This window comes from Tachypleus tridentatus, chromosome 11 (genome assembly GCF_004210375.1).
Source record: "Tachypleus tridentatus isolate NWPU-2018 chromosome 11, ASM421037v1, whole genome shotgun sequence".
Lineage (NCBI taxonomy): Eukaryota > Metazoa > Arthropoda > Merostomata > Xiphosura > Limulidae > Tachypleus > Tachypleus tridentatus.
In genome coordinates, this window is record NC_134835.1 from 53770171 (window position 1) to 53783836 (window position 13666).

The window sequence follows — 13666 nt, forward strand, 5'->3', positions numbered from 1 at the left end:
GAATTTTTCTAAATTCACACACACACACACACACACACATATATATATATATATATATATATAGGTGTGTATATACATATAGAATTTCATAATCGTATATTCCCTAGCTCCTCCTGTAACAGACGGAAAAACATTAACTTAAACTTTTCCTTTCTTTTATAACCTTTTTTTTTCGAGATGTTCTATCAACATTTATAACTATTCTGAATTGTAATTTTTTAAAATCAATCTATAATTCAAGAGCAAAAACAAATTTTAGTTTAAATATACAAATCATGCTGTATATCGACAAAGTTGTGAACTTTAATCTTTCAAAATGTTCAGGATTACATCAAATCTAAGCTACTTTACGTGTTTATTTTCATTTAATTATTTTTACTTAGCCATCAACGAATAAATGTAAAGTACTGGTATGGTAATAATTATTAAAATTGTTATAGCTATTAATAACGAGAACACATAAATGTAAATTCATAATTTTAAAAGGAAGCGTGAGTTTATTTGGAATTTCTTTAGATTATGTTTATGGTATCAAACTGATAAACAATTAAATAATATCACATAACATGAAGCTTTATTCAGCTATCAAAACTACTGTTTTGTAATGTTCAGTTAACAAGAAGCCACGATATATTAACACTGATTCTCTGCAGAAAATTAGGGTTGGGTAAATACACTATTGTACCCATGTGGAACATTAGTAAGTCTTTGGATTTAGAACGCAAAAATTAGGGGTTAGATTCCCCTTGGTGGATACAGCAAATAGCCTGATATTAGTTTGCCATAAGAACACACAACAGAGTTATTATTTCCTTCAAAGTAATATCAAAGACATATTTATTTTTCTGAAGATCAAAGCATCATTAGAGAAACAACAAAGATGACAAATAATCAGCCAAGAGTACTTCTTTATTACACTTCTCCATTACCACTACGTAAGCTTTCCCATGAGGAAACGATAAGGTTTAAGAGCGACGGTCAAGTTCCCGTAAAATGACGGCTCGATCAGGCCAAGACGGCAGGAAGCAACCTCTCCTTCCTTCCCGTATATTGTTAAACCTGTAAGACCGTGTCAAGTGAAATCAGTGGACCCTTGGTGATGAATTATGTTGTACTCTCGGGGATATTTCAAGCCCGAGGAGCCAGCGTTATAGCCTTCCCCGATCTTCATAGTTAGCGTTTAGTGGGCTTATTCTGATTAACCCTCTTATCTCCAGACGATTGTATTTTTGATATACCTGTACGACCCGATAAACTGTACACGTCAGACGAAAATTGGGTTTTTGTTATAATAATATACTACTGATACACTCAAGCCGAAAGAAACTACCTGGAACACTTTATTATTTCTCTTATAACTTTACATTGTGTGTGAAAGTCACGATAAAAGCTATACACGTAATTTCATTGTTCTAGATATTATATTGCAAGATACCTTCTCGTTTTACAGCACGAGGAAATATAAGCATGCTTACAGAGTCCCTAGTTATTCTGGTCCAGTTAAATTATACACATTCTTATCTCTAAGACAATTTCTTGAAAAATAAAAACTACGTCACAAGTTTACTTTTGAGTGTTATTATAAGTATGCTTAACAGAAGAAAGTAATTTTAATAATTAGTAATAGATAGTTGTACAGGATAACCTGCATTGCGTCCTATACACCTATATAAGCATATCTAAAGAGGTTTCTTTGTTTACACTGCATATTGTTTAGCTCAAATACACACGAAGATCGTAGCAAATTTTCAGTGTGTTGTACCATAAATGACACAATTTGTATTATTGTGAAAGGTAAATAAGTACTGCTAGACTTTTTTCACAGGCTTTGGGTTGTGCACAACAGCACGTAGATACGTGTCTCTATGTATTTAGTAACAAATGTATACAAATTAAACCTTCAATGTCTTTACATACTGAGGTTATTAATTACGTTTACATAAATTATTTGAGCTTTATATGATGCTGTACTTTAAATGTTTGTAACTTAATAACACTCAATAGTTATTTTAAAATATGTTAAAGCAAAACGTTTTTAGCATCTAGGACTGTGGGAAAAATATATGAAGACAAAACAGGCAGCCTCTGAGAACTTTTAAAAGAGTTCATTGATGAGAGAATAATGTTACCATTCATTCATACATAATAGAAACGGATGAAGATAAAACACTAGTTCGTTATTCACTTCAGTGCTTCGAAGAATTTTACTTTGATTGTAGATTAATGCTGAAATAAAATGTTTTGTTTGAGAAAATATACAAAGCCGGTACACTAAGAAATCTTAAAGTTCATTGTACTGTATTTAATAAGATGTCCTGCAGGTAGCATAATAAACTATGAAAGACACCCTTTTATGCTTTTGAATACTCTCAAATACATAGGAATAACTAGTTTCGATACTGACCAGGCATTCGTAAAGTCACTTTCTTCAAGTCACAATCAGTTAAAAACTCTAAGTTTTAATTTGTGCGGAGGCAGCAACACGAGAACTGCAAACTTGTAACAGATAAACATTGTCCAGACGACTGTACAGACATAAAGGCGACACGAGAACTAAATTGGCCTGGTCGTCACGGCCAATTCGTGGTGTTTATCTATCAGAAATGGACCGTTTTTCTTACGAAAGTTCTTGTCGCTTGATATACAAGATCCGGGAGTTTAAGAAGAGCATGTAGTCACAGTCAGACAAATTCGGCACCGCTCTTGTGTCCCTCGGGCGGGATCCATCTTCAGAGAGGAAATGTGGTCAACGTTTCTTGCCTTATCTTACTCCTGTCAAGGCCTAGAGGGGGAGAATAAGAGATCGTAGAAAATAGTAGGCTTACTTTAGTTCTAAGCACTTTGCAAATATTCTGAGCAATTCTTCTTTCTTATCAAGATGGTTTTCAACAATGCTATTTCAAATATACGTTAGAAATGAGATGTCATGAAGATATCTCCTGGTTTTAACACCTAAGAACAATCGTATTTAATTCAAACTTTTATAACAAACTTTCGTTTCGTCTAGTTAGTTTTATGTGTTAAATACAAACAAATATGAAATGGTTATATATGATGAATAAAGAAACAAACTATCGGGGGCTAAAAATAAGATTAATAAAAAACATATCCCAATCAGGAAAAAAAAATTAAATTAGCTACTTAGATTTTAGGTTGAGAATTACTTTTATTGGAAAAATAGTTTAAATTTCAGCCGTAAAAAGTCAGTGTGAATATGTATACATAACTACTGTAGAACTTTAGGGCCATGAACATTTTATTCAAAGCTAATTAATGAACATAAATACAAGTTGGTATTATTGTCGAATGAAAACAATCACGAAAATATTGTTTTTATATAAAATATTTTTGTATAAAATATGAAAGAAACACTACTTAAATAAATTCAATACAAAACGGTCACACAAACCTAATGAAGAATCCTTCTCTCTTAACCCAGCTTTATAGTGGTTACTAAAGGTAAATGAATGATTTTGAATTACTACTTTAAACAAGCTGCAACATAATATACGCATATGGTATAGTACAATGGATGTACTCTGGAATATTCCAACAATTCACCTGTCAGTCTACAGTATCTTGAATAATTATCACGGTTACATTGCAGTTGGGATTATTTTAGCTTTTGATAGAATTAACCGCTTATTTAGTATTTTTATAAATAACAGAAAAATCCCGATTTGGAAAAACAAAACCAAACTGTGTAGTGGATCACGTGAAACTTCTTAGTTATTTTAGTGATGGAAATGATTAGAGTAAGATGTGTTGTCAATTTATTGCTGTATTTTAAATCAAAGTTCTCACTAACGTAGAACGATGATAATTTGAAAAGCCCTCACGTAATGAACTCAGTTCCAATGCTTTCGTTTTTTTAGTACAAGATTAAACTCAAATTATTCAAACTTTTTATTCAACAGCGAAGAAAGGTTGACACATAGAGTTGTAATAGGGACATTAAAAACATGTTTGAGTTAGAAACAGATTAACCGTAATTAAGGCAATTGATTCCGAGAGCTTTTTCCTAAAACAAAATATTCAGTGGGTTTAAGTGAGTGATTGAAAATGATTTTTCAAGACAAAAGCAAAGAAAGCAGAAGTTTGTTTGTTTTGGAATTTCGCACAAAGCTACTCGAGGGCTATCTGTGCTAGCCGTCCCTAATTTAGTAGTGTAAGACTAGAGGGAAGGCAGCTAGTCATCACTACCCACCGCCAACTCTTGGGCTACTCTTTTACCAACGAATAGTGGGATTGACCGTCACTTATAACGCCCCCACGGCTGGGAGGGCGAGCATGTTTGTCGCGACTCGGGCGCGAACCCGCGACCCTCAGATTACGAAGCGCACGCCTTAACGCGCTAGGCCATGCCAGGCCCCTAAAGCAGAAGTACTTGAATTCATTTTACTTGTTGCCAATCATTTAAAAATTATATTAAGAAAGGACATGGAATGAGTTTATTGTGCCAAATTGACAATGATGAAAATGGAAAATGTACAAGTAAATAAAGACTAAGTGGCCAGGCATGGCCAGGTAGGTTAAGATGTTGTACTTGTAATCTGAGAGTTGCGGGTTCGAATCCCCGTGGCACCAAACATACTCGCCCTTTCAGCCGTGAGGGCGTTATAATATTACGGTTAATCCCACTATTCGTTGGTAAAAAGAATAACCGAAGAGTTGGCGGTGGGTGGCGATGACTAGTTGCCTTCCCTCTAGTCTTACACTACTAAATTAGGGACGGCTAGCGCAGATAGCCCTCGTGTAACTTTGCGCGAAATTCAAAAACAAACAAACAGTAAAGACTAAGTATACGAAAGAAATGAAATATAGAACATTGAAGATTCATTAAACCACAAAATTTCCTTCATAAAACTAATATAAGAATATAATTAAAATTGCATCTTATACTCGTCTGTTTATATGTGTTAAATGATAAAAGTTTTTGAATCTTGAATATAAATTGATACGTCAAATTTAATCAGGGTTAAGTCATTTTAAATATATTTAACTATGAAGCTGCGTACTTGTGAAAAATAACATTTAGGATATAATAATAATACTTAGTAGAGAAAAATAACCGAAATATCAATAGCATTGATTTCTAATAATAATGTTAGAGATGAAACTTCTGTCAGTTCATTAGATAATATGAATTATCAGATCTCACACCGAAACATCAATGGTTGAAAAATCAATGCAGTATTAAAATCTTATCACACAAACCTATAAGCTTAATTAAAATAAGACGAAATTAGTTATTTAGAAAATATTAACGATAACACAAAAAAACATATGTTTTTTATTTTTATTCTATTATAAATCATCCCATGGTACCAAATATGCTCGCTCTTTCAGACGTTGGGGCGTTATAACGTGACGCTCAATCCCACTATTTGTTAGTAAAGAGTAGCCCAATTTCGGGCGGCTAGCGCATACAGCCCTCATATAGCTTTGCGAGAAATTCAAAACAAACCAAACCAAACTATTATGAATCATTCAACCTTTTTATTACTTACAGGTATTATTACGCGAATTGTTATAAGGAATGCGTTAAACGAAATAGTTCGAAGAAAGAATGTAACACGTAAACGTTCTGCAAGAAAATTCAGGCAGAAGTGAAAGTAATGATAATGTTTAGCTTGAAAAAGATATTTTTTAGAAATGTGCCAACTGTTCGTTGCAGTAGATACACTACACTCATTGATTTTCATATCTTCCAGTGTGAGTTTCAACCAACTCCGGAAGGAAAACGTTACAAAGATCATCAAAAATTTTTACATGACCAATCAAAAGTTCTCGACATTTAACCCAGCACAAGTGGTTAGATCACTCGTCTCGTAATTTGGGATTTGCGGGTTCGAATCCCCATCATACCAAACACGCTTACCCTATCAACCGTGGGGGCGTTATAAATGGTTGGTGAGTCCAACTAATCGTTGGTAAAAGAGTAGCCGCAGAGTTAGTGATGGGTGGTGATGACTAACTGCCTTCCCTCTAGTCTTGCACAACTAGCGCAGATATTCTTCATGTACCTTTGCACGAAATTCAAAACACAAACAACACACAAGTCCTCTACATTTAACTTACGTGTACAGAGATATCATGCGTGAAAAACGAAAAATCTTAACTGCAACGTTCTACATGATTAAAATACCAACCCTATTCATGTATTCTATCTCAAGACCATAGAAAGGACTAACTATGTGCCTTAAAATAAAATGTTTGATTAGGCTATTTTTAAATACATCACTATCAATTTTAGTTTTATTTGCCTTGAGCCTGAGATGTTCTAAAGTCACAAAACACTGCAGTTAATAATTTTTGTATCCTGACTTGTTCCTCAATAATGGCATAAAAAGAGTCCCTACACAGAAAAATACAGCCTAAAATCAACAAATGTATACTGACTTTACTTTTAATAAATTGTCTATACTCTCTTTACAACCGATGCTTTGAGGTGGTAGTTAATATTAAGTTCTTCTTTGAAAACTTCCTTAGTTTATAGCTCTCTTAGTTTGGAGATTGTATTGATAAAAACATTTGAGATCAATGTGGTATTTTTGAGAGAAGAAAGCTTTTTTAAATCCTGATTTTGTATTACAAAGAACAAAAAAAGTAATTAAAAATTATCCTATTATAATATTACAGAAAACAAAGATTATTTTACAGAAGAATATTGAAAACATGTGTCACACAAAACATTAAAAATACTTATTTTGTAAAAACATTTAAGGAGCAATTTTTGTAAAAAAAAATATGTTCCCCGGTAGGTTAGCAATAAGTTCACGAACTTACAACGGTAAAATCCTGGATTTGCTTCACAACAGTTGGCACAGATCAGCTATTCTATTGTGCAGTTTTGAGCTAAAACAACAACACCTTAAAAGAAATAATTAAATACTTATTTAGATTATTGTATCTGGAATTGCTGACACGAGTTTAAAGAAAGACGGTCAGCACAATGTTTTTTTTTTCAGTTTTTGAGGAAATTCAATATGAAAAAACTAAAAATAATACAGCGAGCCGGACAATAGAGTTCAGAAGAATGCAAAATTAAGTACAGTTAAGAAGTATAACCAACTTTGCACGAAATCTAATAAGCTTTCCTGCAATATAAATATATATATTTTTGTTGTTATTCAATGACTTCCATTTCTTTACCTTTTAAATAAATTGGTTTGTTTTTGTTTTTGAATTTCGCACAAAGCTACTCGAGGGCTATCTGCGCTAGCCGTCCCTAATTTAGCAGTGTAAGACTAGAGGGAAGGCAGCTAGTCATCACCACCGACCGCCAACTCTTCGGTTATTCTTTTTACCAACGAATAGTGGGATTGACAGTAACATTATAATGTTCCCATGGCTGATAGGGCGAGCATGTTTGGTGCGACGGGGATTCGAACCCGTGACCCTCGGATTACGGGTCGAACGCCTTAACCAACCTGGCCATGTCGAGCCCAACGGAATTGGTAATGTTGTACTTTGCGAAAACGTTTACAACAACGTGGGGTTTGGTTTGGTTTGGAACTTCGCGCAAAGCTACACGAGGGCGACCCGCGCTAACTATCTCTAATTTAGCAGTGTAAGACTGGAGGAAAGGCAGCTAGTTATCACCATCCACAGTTAACTCGTGGACTTCTCTTTTACCAACAAATAGTGGGATTGACCGAACAAAATGACGTTCCCTCGGCTGAGAGGAGGAGCATGTTTGATAGCACGGTGAGTCGATACTCGTGACTCTCAGATTACCAGTCGAGTTCCTTACATCTGGCCCATTTTTTGTGACCACATCCAATTAAAAAGTATGTGGTACTTTTTCTTTAGAGTGACCATGACTTTCACTGAAACCTTTTTAGTGTGAGACAGACAGTTATTTGTGTCAGTGTTTCTCAAACCTTTTTATGTCCCGCCCCTTTTGTTTTCTGTTTTACGATTTGCCTTTTCCCACCCCCAGAAAACCTACAATTAATTTAAACCGTGTTTTTCAATATCAAGACACAATACGCTTTCTGTTTTTGTGTCTTCTGTTTCTGAAATAGTATTGTTTTATATTGTATAAAGATAACAACTTTGAAGGTTATTTAAAGTTGATAACTTATCCTGAAAATATTTCTTCTTTTGGTCAAGAATTTAAGTAATACGTTTTATTAAATATTCCTCAGCAAAATTTGACCTCACAAATCATATCAGTCCTCAAATCCAAAAAATCTCTTCATATTATATATAAGGAAGCGATTTGGTGTACAGTAAATAGTGTTGTTGTTTGTGTTGTCGTCTTTACTTTATTTTCAGTATTTTTGATTTTCATAGTCTTCGTACATACATGACTATAACTTTGAAGTTTTCAAATCTGATTAATTTGGTTGTTGTTTCTTTTTAATTTTGCTCAAAGCTACACGAGGAATATCTGCGTTAACCGTTCTTAATTTATCAGTTTAAGGCTAAAGGGAAAGCAGCTAATCATCACCACTCACTGCCAGCGCTTGGACTACTCTTTGACCAAAGAATAGTGGGATTGAATGCCACATTATAACGACCCCATGGTTGAAAGAGAGAGAATATTTGGTATAACGAAGATTCGAGCCCGCGACCCTCAGATTGCGAGTCGAGCACACTAGTCATCTAGTTATGCCGGGCCAACTATGTGGGGATGTCGCTATGAACTGGACTATTTCTATCAGCTGTATTTTATCACAAAGATTATCTTACCAACGACGAAAAGTATAGTAAGGTATTAGTACTATTGTCACACAGTACTATGTAGGAGCCATCCACGTGTATGCTCTGTTCATACCTCTGTAGTTCACAGATAGCCCTCGAGTAGCTTTGTGCGAAATTCAAAAACAAAAAACAAACCTCTGTAGTTCACAGATAGCCCTCGAGTAGCTTTATGGAAATCCAAAAAAAAGCTCTGTAATTAGATAAGTTACACCATTATTTTTAATTAACTTTTTAAACTGTTGACCTGGCATGTTTAGGTGGTTAAGTTCTCGACTTGCACTTTGCAGGTCGCGGGCTCGAATCCCCATCCTACCAAACATGTCAGCCGTTGGTGAATTATTATTTGGCGGTCAATACAACAATTTCTTGGTGCAAAAGTTGGAGGTGGGTGTGCATGACTAGCTAGCTGCCTTCTTTCTAGTCTTTCACTGTTAAATTATAGACGGCTATTGAAGATAGCTCTCGTGTAGTTTTGCGCTAACTTAAAAACAAACAATTTTAAAATGTCACAAAGTTCTCATTACAACGAAATAGTCCAAATGTAAAAATAAACTGAGAAATACTTCATAGAATCTGATATAGTATAAAAAACAACATTATTTGTGGACTATTACTAGAGATTTTAAAGAGTTGAATTCGTTTTCGTATTTTCGGTGAGATTCCTGTAACTTTACATCATTATTACATACAAATACGATGTTCTCTAAACCACGTGAAAGATTTTAGGAGTATACTATATCTGTTTTCTAGCGTCATATGATGAATTAAGTTGGTTTCAATGTAAAAGACTTTTCCACCAGAGAAAGTATCATATTTTTAAAACGTTTCACCCCCATGGTATGCGATGACTATTGCAAATATATATTCAGTCTGAGAAATTTCAATAGTAAATATTTATTTCTGATAAATATATACAAATCAAGATTTTATGTTTATTACATGTTGTTTCTTTGACTTTTACCGTTACTGAACTTTAAGAATTCATTTAGAAGGTATATCGAACCCCGCCCTAAAATTAAAAATTCAGTTAGCCTTATAATCACGTCGTAACACAAGAATTGTTGTCTTATGTTTAAATATTTAGTTTATTTTGTACGAGCATCTTGGTATGCAATATAATTGATACCATATATTCAGAAAATGTTCGTCAGTTGATATTGAGGTTGTTGATGGTTTTTATTTTTATCAATTCGTATCTTACATTTATAGTCATCACACGCATAGAAATCTTAGATCTGTATATTACGTTTTAAACTATGTTGAAGTGGATTTTTATACCATTATATTTAACCAAAATGGCATCGATATTCATTTTTTTTAATAGTAACAGTAATAATGTAATACTAAAATAGCAATTAAACGTCCGACACAGCTATATAACAAGGTATAAATCATTTATTTATCGAAATGTATTGGCTGTTGGAACAAACTAATGACTCGTTCAGTTGTGAAACTGGAAAATTACCGTATTGAGTTATTTGTCTGGTTAGGTTTAGGCCAGGGCGTAATCCTACTGATGTTAATAAACAAATAATTGAGAACTAATTCAACCACCCCACTCACTAGAACTCGACGTCCACCTATGCAGCGACCAGATCATCATCCACAGTAAATGCCTTAATTTTTTTTTACGTTATATAGAATAGATTTCTTGCTAAGTCTTAGCTAAGTATATATGCAAAAACAGCATATATATTTCTCTACAAGTAGGTTTTATCGACATCACTAAGTCTTAGCTAAGCATATTTGTATTGCAACTGAGTATTCGTAGTACAAAATATATAATTATATATATGTATATCTTGAAAATGCTCAGAGACAAACTTATAATATCTAACTCTAAACAAACAATTGTAATGGATTTACTCTTAGATATTTATTTTAATTCCATGTTTGTTTCAGCTTAATATATATTTAGACATACATCTAACACCCTTGTGCAAATTAATTCAAAACAAATGGTCATTTACAATATTTTCAGCATGGCGGCCGGTGTAGGCTCGCTGGACCCGCTGATTTCCTTTAATAGTCATTTTTTCACACAGACGGCGTCATAAGCTGTGTTTTGCAGTACGGTCGATCTATTTTTTGGGATATATGACGAAATTTTGAGGAATATTACGTCCTTTGAAATTGCATTAGAAGGGAAAGGAGACCAGTCAAAATCATCTTCTTACCAACTTAATGAAAAAAAAACGGTATCAATGGGGTCTGAAATACAAGAACTGGACGCAAGAACAATGGAGGAAGGTGTTATTCAGTGACGAGACTCATTTCTTCGTACAGGGTCAAAGAAGTCTGCATATTCGCAGATCTCCAGGTGAGAAACTTCGAGAATCTCACATGAATCAGTTCGTAAAACATCCCTTGAAGAAGATGTTTTGGGGCTTTTTCAGCTACTATGGCGTCGGAGGCTTACATATCGTAGAAGGTATATTCGAAGACCACAGTACATCAAAGTTTTGCAGAGAAGAGACGTTCCAGAATTCAAAAAGAGATTTTCAGATGGATCTGACATTTTTCAGCAAGATCTGGCTCCGTGCCACACATCGAAACTTGTGAAAAATTTTATGACTACAACGCAAATAAAGGTGCTGGACTGGCCTGGAAACTCTCCGTACTTAAATCCTATTGAAAATCTTTGGGCGATTTGTAAAGAAAAATTTCGGGAAAAAGACTGTACTACGAAAGATAAGCTAATTGAGGCCATAATTGAGGTGTGGTACCGCGATCCAAAAATTAATAAAGATTACAGTCAACTCGTGGCCTCGATGCCAAAGTGGATTAATGATCTTCTGAAAAATAAAGGCGGCCATATCATGTATTAATTTGTGAGTAATTTTTAGATTCGCAGAAATAAAACGCAAAAAATTGAAAGAATCGTAATTTTCCGTCTTGTTTCAATTAATTTGCATAAGGGTGTATAGTATTAAATACTTGCTGCGAAATTTCTGTCTATTCTCCAGATTTGTAGAAGATTCACGAGTGTAATAATCAACAATGTACTATTTGTGTTTTGCATAAGTAAAATTTTGTTGACAACTGATCTTTCGAGAACCTCGCTTAAATTTTATAAATCGACATGCCAAGAGACAGTTTTCATAATATTGTTATTTTGCTACAGTAGTATACTATAAACCTCAGAAGCTATAACTGCAATAAACGCTTATTATTCAGAAAACTACAGATATTTGACCAGGAACATTTATAGGTTTTGAACATTACAAATAATTTAACTTCACTGAATTACCATCTAATTTTAGTATTTCTACAAGGACATTAGATATTTTCGTCTGGAAAAACTCGTGTGGAGAAAGTAGCTGGCCTTACATCAAATGATGTGTACCTGTGTGTCAAATTAGAATTAATTTGCTCATCGTGAACAGTCGATAAAATACTCAGTTTCACACCATATAGAAGACTCGGCATGGTTTGTAAGTTTGTAAAACTTTTGTATATAAATTATTATTTGTAATAACCGTTATTATAAATGGTATTGCTATTTTTACATTGAAATATATTTGTGTTAAGAAAGAAAATTTTGTGTATCAATCTTGTTGGAAAATATCGTAAATTTGATATATATATCAACATTCAATTAATTTCTAAATTAAAATTAAAATTTCAGGCTGTTTTAATTGTAATACGTAACATGATAAATAGGAGACTCGTCCGAAATATGTTATAATACCTAACATAATAAATATTTATGAAATCAAACTGTTTAAATTGGTTCCAATAATTCAAGCTTCTGAATATAATATATACATCTTGGTGTCAAATATCTTGCTCACGTTCCACGATACCATGAACTTTAAATCTTGCTAATTATAAGACTTTCTAGTCGTAATACAAAAATTACATAACCATTTTTTTCCTACTAAAAATACATAAAAATAGCAAACCTTCGTTGATGTGCTAAGAACTAATGAACTTTTCTAATGGCATATTTAAAACTATTACTTTTACCTAAAGTGATAGAGTATAACAATAAATAAAATCGAACACGCAACTATTCCTATCACTTTTTTTTTCAGTCGAAAAGTTACAATGTTACCCTTGTGTCCCATTTGCACTATTTGAAGTCCTTTTAGAGAATGCACTAACCCATAGTGTAAAATTCTACCTTGAGCCCATCTTTTTTTTTTTTTCAAAGAGTGTGGGATATTTTTAAATTTCTTGCTAAATTATCATATTCGTACGTCATTTTGCTTTCCAACATTCACAATTTTTTACACACACATATGTATAAGATAATAAAACTATGAGATTTCGAAAGGGTTTTCACTTGATGACAGATCAGTTCCTATTTTGGAAAACTTAAAAGTTAAATTACTTGATCATAATATTATTAAAAAACATTTTCATCCGGCATAACAAACATGCAAAGTAGTTCTATAGGAAGCATCTTAAAAATTAACAAATGTATTAAAGTTGGATAAACTTAATAGATTCAATAATAATAATACAGTTAAGAATAAGGTTATTCAGTTAAACATTTATTCACTTTATTTAAATTTACTTTGATACAAAATATTCAATGCATTGTGTATTGTAATTTTTAATTTATTTCACAGTTTTAAATATAAAAATAATATATATATAGGATTTGCATAACAAAAAATGTAATTTATTTATTTATATGTATGATGTGTTTTCAAATTTTTACATACTTTGCAATACCCTGATTTTGTATTAGAAGTAATAAAACTTTGACATTTTGTAAAATTTTCACTGAAATTAGTGTCTTGAAAATCAATACTCTTACACATTAAGCATAAAATTCAGCCGTTTATCTCTCCAATTTCTAACATATCTTGAAAATTATTAACAAATCTGTAGCTTTAAGATATGTTTGCTTAATATATATATATTTTTTACATTTATCGAGTTGATTCAGATAAAAAATATTCATATATTCCCTCATCACAAAATAATCAATAAAATCGTTTCT

General features: G+C 32.9%; 1 long non-coding RNA gene across 1 annotated transcript in view; it reads right to left on the minus strand.

The window, feature by feature from the left end:
• Window positions 1–496: 496 nt before the first annotated feature.
• LOC143232178 (uncharacterized) overlaps window positions 497–13666 on the minus strand; it is a 35177-nt gene continuing 22007 nt past the window's right edge. Inside the window, exon 3 of the long non-coding RNA XR_013017411.1 lies at window positions 497–2782. This is a non-coding gene — a long non-coding RNA (uncharacterized LOC143232178). The remainder of the gene's footprint in view (window positions 2783–13666) is intronic.